The sequence below is a fragment of the Triticum dicoccoides genome, chromosome 3B, assembly GCF_002162155.2.
Source record: "Triticum dicoccoides isolate Atlit2015 ecotype Zavitan chromosome 3B, WEW_v2.0, whole genome shotgun sequence".
NCBI classification, from domain to species: Eukaryota; Viridiplantae; Streptophyta; class Magnoliopsida; order Poales; family Poaceae; genus Triticum; species Triticum dicoccoides.
This window is the reverse complement of record NC_041385.1, coordinates 774,355,008-774,362,252: the sequence shown is the minus strand read 5'-3', so window position 1 is coordinate 774,362,252 and position 7,245 is coordinate 774,355,008. Positions and strand designations below refer to the sequence as shown.

The following is a 7,245-nucleotide window of genomic DNA, read 5'->3' as shown; positions in this document are numbered from 1 at the left end:
GGAAATCGTCCGGTGTAGCCGATAGCGCGGGTCCAGGCGACTTTTCGCTTCAATTGGCGCGCTGGATTCGGTTTGGGTTCGCCGGTTGTTATTTCGTCCCAAAACGGTGATAAACAACGATCTGGGGGGCGACTGGGCCGATTTTTCGACGCTGGCGCTAAAAAAGGCGCCCTGGGGAGCCTGTTTGGGGAGGGGGGGAGTGGAGAGGCTCTAAGCCTCGGCGGTGTTCCGGTGCCGGTTATAGGAACGACAAGAGCTACTCGCCAAATACGACAGCCCCGGTGAGCCACAATGCCGCTGGGCGGCGCGCACTCTAGATGGGCCGCAACCTCTGGACCTTGTTGCACGTGTAGCGCATGCAGACTGGCGAGCACCAGGGCGGGCATGGCATGTACCAGGGAGGGGGCCGGTGTTTACCAGGGCATGCAAGACGCACAGGCCGACATGTTCCATGGTGCGTGGATGCACCCCATGGCGTCAGGCGGTCTCCGCCTCTAGCTAGAGTCGTCCTCAACGCTGGCGGAGGTGGCCTCTACATCCTGAAGCGGATCCAAAGTGACGTGGTGCGTCGGCAAAGCAGCAGCTGGACCATCGGCCCCTGCTGGTGGACTACAAGGTGGAGGCCGAGCCCGGCGACCCGGGCCTCCTCCGCGTGCTCAAAGAATTGGCGGAGGCCCTTCCACCGATGAGTTGGGGATCAACGCCTCCATTCTCGCATCGGTGGACAACATCGCCATCGACCTAGACGATGACTCCTTGCTCTTTGGCAGTGAAGTGGACGATGAGGAAAAGATTTAATATAATGTTCATGAATTTAATAAAATTCCACAAAGTTGAAACTAGTTCATGATTTTAAAAATTGTTTAGGGAGCAAGATTTGAAATTGTTCGGAGAATTGAAAAAATGTTCGTAATTTGAAAAGATTCTATATCAATATTAAAATATTCATGAACTTAAAAAATGTTTACGAATTTGGGAAATGTTCGCATATTTGAAACTGGGAAAAGCTTGAGTACAGTCGGCTGATCCGGCGGGGCGTCCGCCGCCTCCAGCACGTGACACGTGTACCATGTGTGGCTCGTGCAACACACTATTCTAACTACTTTGTTCTATTTTTTTTCTGCAACATCACCAGTGCTGCCAAAGTTCCTTCCGCGACAACACTTTTGTTGCAAAAAAAAGAAAGACGCAAAAAAAGTGCAACAAGACCTCTATTACAAAAAAAAAATCTGTAACAAGACATATGTTGCAAAAAAATATCTGCAGCACTACCTTTGTTGCAAATATTTTTGCAACAAGACTTGTGTTGCAAAAGAGAACTTGCAACATGATCGCTGTTGCAAAAATGAGGACAACGGTTAGCCACAAAGTTACTCCAATCTGACAGCTCGCCACCCGACGGATCTTTTAGAAAGATCCGCAGGCCGACGCGTAGCATGTTCCTTTGAAAATCTAAAAAAAATAGAAAAAACAGAAGAAAAAACGATGTAGAAATTCCCATCAAGAACCTTCCCAAAACCGGCGGGAAGGTTCCTAAAACCACCAGTCTGGTTGACGTCTCGCATGTATATGCTTTTTTAGGGGTAACACAAAGTTTTATTGATCAAAAGCCACAATTTGTGGGATACAAACTTGATCATGAGTTTGGCCAAGCCAAGCATAGCGCCCATGATCTAAAGAGTGAGCAAACTTTGCTAGACTATGGGCATTGGCATTAGCTGCCCGGCCTTCAAAGAAGAAATTATTGTTAAAGCCGCATTCTAATCCCGTCAATGACAGCTCCATATCTACCTTGGGTTCCTTCTTTGATGTCTTAAACAACCTGTTTTGAGTCAGAAGTAACAACAAAATTCTATAACAGAAGGTCTTCAGCCAACGAGATAGCTTCACGGTCTACAGCCGGTTTCGTGTTCTGGCGCTCGAAGCGTCGCGCTACTGGGCCGGCCCAGGTGAGCTTCGACCACGACGCGAAAAAAGTGAACGTTGAACAAAAAGCGCAAAAGCTGGGTTTCGAACTCAGCATCGCATGTCTTTTCTCCCCTAACGCGATAACCACTAGACCGAATACGTTCTACTGTAATGTAACTAGGAAAAAGATTTATTTAACCATTCTTTAGTAAAATATTAATGTAAATCTGAACATTATTCGAAAAGTTCATTAATTTTGATAAACAAGTTCATCGATTTTGAAAACTAGTTCACCATTTTTTTAAGTTCACAAAATTTGAAAAAGTTTCATCAAATTTGAAAAAAGTCCATCGAAATCTAGAAAAAGTTCATCAAATTTTAAAAAAGTTCATGGAATTTTAAAAAATGTACTTTTCGTTTTTTGTTCGTGATTTCAAAATGTGGTCATTGTATATTATGAAAATTGTTCACCTTTGCATATAAAAATGTTTATCATGTATTATAAAAATGTTCATCGTATATTATGAAAATTTTCAACGTTTTTACTAAATGTTTAATGCGTATTCAATAATTGTTCAACACATATATTCACATTGTTTCAATAATGTTCATCGTGTATTATTTAAAATGTTCAATGGATATAAAAAATGTTCAGGATATATATATGATTGTTCACTATGTTTCTATTTTGTTTTTTTTCTATTTTGACTTTGGTTATTCAATGAGTATACGATTGTTCACTATGTTTCTTAATTTTGTTCAGTATATATTACACAATGTTCAATGTGTATTCGCAAATTGTTCAACGTATTTTCACAAATGTTCAGTACGTGTCCGAAAATTCTTGAGCGCATATATTCCTATTTTTGTTTTAAAAGTTCATCGGATTTGCAAAACGTTTATTGATTTTGAAAAAAGTTCATGAATTCAAAAAAGGTTCACAGAAAAAGTTCATCAATTTTGAAAAAATTTCATCAAATTTGTAAAATGTTCATCGGATTTGCGAAAAGCTTATCGATATGTAAGAAGTTCATGATTTCAAAAAAGGTTCACAAAAACAATGTTCACGAAATCCAAAAAAGGTTCACAAAAAAATGTTCGCGAAATCGGAAAAGGTTCAAAAAAAATGTTCGGAAAATCGGAAAAAGGTTCAAAAAACAATGTTCGTGAAATTGGAAAAAGGTTCACAAAAAAATGTTCGCGAAATCGGAAAAAGGTTCACAAAAACATGTTCGTGAAATCGAGAAAAGGTTCACGAAACAGAAAAAAGAAAAAACAGAAGAAAAACCGGCGAAAAAAAAAGATAAAAAGAAAACAGTTTCACTATCTTTATTTGAAGAACCGTGAAAGATGATCTCAATCACCAAAGGATGTTGTCCTTGGCGGTTACTGCGCTTGTAAACAGACTCTGAGGTCTAGGGATCGAATCTCCCCTGCGCATCTTTTTTGAAAGAATTTAGAGAAGAAGGGAAAAGAAAAGTAAGATGGGCCAGCCCAGTGCGGACGGGGGCTGTGCTTGCACAACTATAAGGAGACAACTCCCGCGGCAGATCAATTGTTTCGCTTCATTGCCGGTGTATGGGCTTTACTGAAAGAGCCAAGATATTGGGTGTTTGGTGGGGTACTACTCTACTGGACCATGGGCCGCATCACAAATATAGGGGCAAGAAATTTTTCCCAGGCCCTGGGCCGTGGCCCTGGTTGCCTAGGGCCCAGCTCCGCCCTATTTTCAAGGGATGGACCATATCATTACAATTTGACTATTGAAAAAGAACATCATTACAATTTACGACACTAATATGAAAGAACCACGGGTTCAAAAGAGGAAGAATGTAAACATAAATTATGAGAATATCATTTGGGGATAGAGAAGCCTGTAGGTGTGTATGATAAGTTGTCCAAAATATCATGGAAATCCATGAAGGCATGCAGTTTCGGTTTCGTAGGTTTTAATTAAGACTTATAGCATGTTAATGCATCACTCTGCGTGCTAGTATCCCTCACTTGTCACTGTTGTAGAACTATACGTACCAGTCAGTTCACCCAAAAGTTCAATCTTAAGGGAAAGGTAGGCTATGCATTTATACTTCAACAATCTCCCTCACGTGTGGCTTCCTCTGACCTAAACATGGACCGAGTGGACTGCAATTTTTATGATACCATGTAAAAACTGTATGCACCAATCAGTTCACTCAAAAGCTCAAGCTGATAGGGAAAGGTGTGCCATGCATTTATACTTCAACAACTCCAAACATGTTTTGCACTGAATCTTGTAGCTTGAAATTTGTGTCGAGCTGTGACTCACGGCTGGGAAGATTCCGAGTGATATTTACACATTCTTCTACAATTAATGGGAAAGACACTTTTAAAATGATTAATCATGCTACATTCTGAGATATCCCCTCTATTCTAATCATGTCACAACAGTACTAGCATTATTGAAGCTGTTCTTATCAGTTCAAACGCCATTCCCAAAATTGTCTCCTTGTTATGACGATCGCCTTTTCTTCACTCATCGAGCCATGTAAAAGCTTAGCAATTAACATCTAAACTCTTTGTACTACAAAGAACTTAGTGCGTCCCGATAGCGCGAGACGATGGCCTGTCGTGGTGAGCCGGTGGCGCACTGATGCTTGGACCGTAGCGCGCCATATAGTTTCCAGCAGAAGTAGCAGCAGCCCTGGATTTTGTTATTTTAGAGCAATGAGCTTATATCATCGAATCAGTGTGGTCAGAGTCATGTTAGATAAAAGGGGCCAGTCTTTCCGGGATCAGTTTGGGAAGCAATGTTTGCAGTAATAAGAGCTGCCAAATTTGCACCTCTATTTACATGAATAGAAAAGAACCCAGAAATGGGACGCCCCTGGCTAATACTCCTCATCCATTTGATGGAGAACAGGCATAATACTTGATCTATCCTTCGGTGTTGAGTTCCAAGAAGACATGACTCATATTCAGACACACGGGAAGCTCCAAGGCACCATTGAGAGCCAAAGCTTCCGGGGTCAAAGTACCGAGGATCAGGACGAGCTTCCAACGAGGAGGAACAGTAATGCAGGTTTCAGTTTCATTGCTGTGGATCTGTGGTGATTTGGGAGGCAATCAAGGTATCTGTCACTGCCACTACACGATCTTCGTTCACCTGATTTTTTTTCCGAGTGATTCAAAATACAACTGACAGAGAAAACAAAAGTAGAACATAACAGTAAAAATAGGAAAGCCTGAATTTACACGTCTTAAATCCTCCACTCCCTCTCTCGATGCAGTCTCCAAGAATGATATCAACAACAGAAACTGGACTCTGTTAGTTAGCAAGATTATGTTCAGATACAACGTCTAGTACATTACAACACCCCTCCTAAAGAGAGATAATATAGTCTGTGCCATCTTCTGCCTCAAGATCCAAAATCTACAGAAACAAAGCCATGTAGGTTGTCCAAGTAGTGACTCTCACAATTATACGGGCTTAACGGATCAGTACGGTCTAAGAGCTGGAAATGATCTTTTCTTCGTTTGAGCTCAGGAAACTTGGTATGAAAAATGAAACAATCTACCTAGAAAGGGAACAGAGAGGACTATCTATGAATTTTTATCTAGTTCTTCTGCATTCCCGTATGAACAGTTTCTTTCTATTTGTGTGCATGTGCCAGCCACTCCTCCTGTTCTCTCCTGTGCAATATGTACAGTATCTACTATATCAAAATATTTTGCTAGAGGAAAGATGCGCTCAAAATAGAAAATTAAATGTTCGGTTTGTCTACAGGTTGACTGGAGGAAAAGATAAGATGCTCTAGTATATAGGCTTCCATAATCAAGCATCGTCCTTTACCCTTATTGTGTTCGCTATTTTCATAGCCTGAAAAGTGCTTCATATATAATGTTGTAAGTGCAGGGGCAAAGGAAATTATATGAAGAAGCTAAACAAAAGAAGTCTCTTCGTCTACACAAATCACCAAATTCTGGTCTAGAAAACAACATCACCTCAATGTTCATATACTGATAAGTTGCGGTTCCTAGATATAATTATTTAAGGATAAAATAGGTGCTACAATAATTAGGCTACATCCTCGCCATAGCTGACTTGACCGCGTTCAAGATTCTGAAGTAGTGGTAGAACAAAGCAGATTGCTCGCCCTCCAAGCCATCACGGTTGTATCTGTTGCACCGGGCAAGATTGTTACATGGGCTGCCCTCAATCACCAAGTCGAAGCCGCCAAATCTACTAACAAATGATAAAATTCTATCATCAGTAAGAGATTTCACATCATCTATCTCAATGAGCGTGCCTGTCTGAGTCTGATCCCACCAACCCTTAAAAAGTCCTCTTATTAGCTTTTCTTATCTCTACAGAGACCACTGCCTACATGTGGATGCCCAACCTGTGCAAAGCTACCTCTCCTCCTCCAATACCGGTGAATAAGGACAACACATTAACACCATTGGGAAACATGACCTTCAAAACTGACAAGTGGTAAGCAACTGTATCAACTTGAAATGTGTTGCCGAGGGACTTGTATCTCTCCGTGATGCCGAGTCCCCTTGTGTGATCCTTTGGGAAACCGAGTAGATATTCCATCTCTTCAGACTCCAATGGAGCAACCTTGTTCTTTCCAATCCAGACAAGATTCCCTTTTCTACACTCATTCATGACATATTTTTGAACACTTCGAGCCGGTGGACTGTCCGAGCTTGCAAGAGCATGCCCGATCCGTTCTATCAGCTTCGCACTTGCGAAATTTGTTCGCAAGCAATTGAGCTGTGTTCTCAGGTCCCATGAAGGCCACCACTTCTTGTAATGAGGGAATGCCTCTAATATGGTCTTTGGAGGCATAGGAAGAAGAGGTGATCTATTCTCAATTGGCAAATTATGGATGTAGTCTCTTTTCCTTGCGGTTGCACACAAATGCTTAGAATCCACAAACTCAGGTTGAATGTCATAAAGAAATCTTGAAATGGTCGCCCATACGCCTTTGGGAGCTTGGGCCACATTTTCATAGTAGAAAAAGGGTGGTCCACTATCTTGTTTAGGAAGAATTCTGGTAACTGATGGTTGCAAATAACCTGGCAAATTAAACCCAACCATTGGATTTGGGAGAGGCATTGGTTCATCATGGCTACCATCCAAGGAGGATTGATTTCCATGTGCTCTAGCTTCATACCGGTTCCTCTTTTTCTTGCTCTCTTCCATCAATCTTGCTTTCTTTCTCCCTCCAAATGAATCGAAGCACCGATCTGTGACCTGCCAAATTTACAGATATTGCAGTGTCGTTACATCAAATTAAATCAAAGAGATAAAGCATTTTCTTATTCAAATGTACATCAAACCACAATGTACCT

General features: G+C 41.4%; 1 pseudogene; it reads right to left on the bottom strand.

The window, feature by feature from the left end:
- Positions 1 to 5,967: 5,967 nt before the first annotated feature.
- LOC119279980 overlaps positions 5,968 to 7,245 on the bottom strand; it is a 27,786-nt pseudogene continuing 26,508 nt past the window's right edge.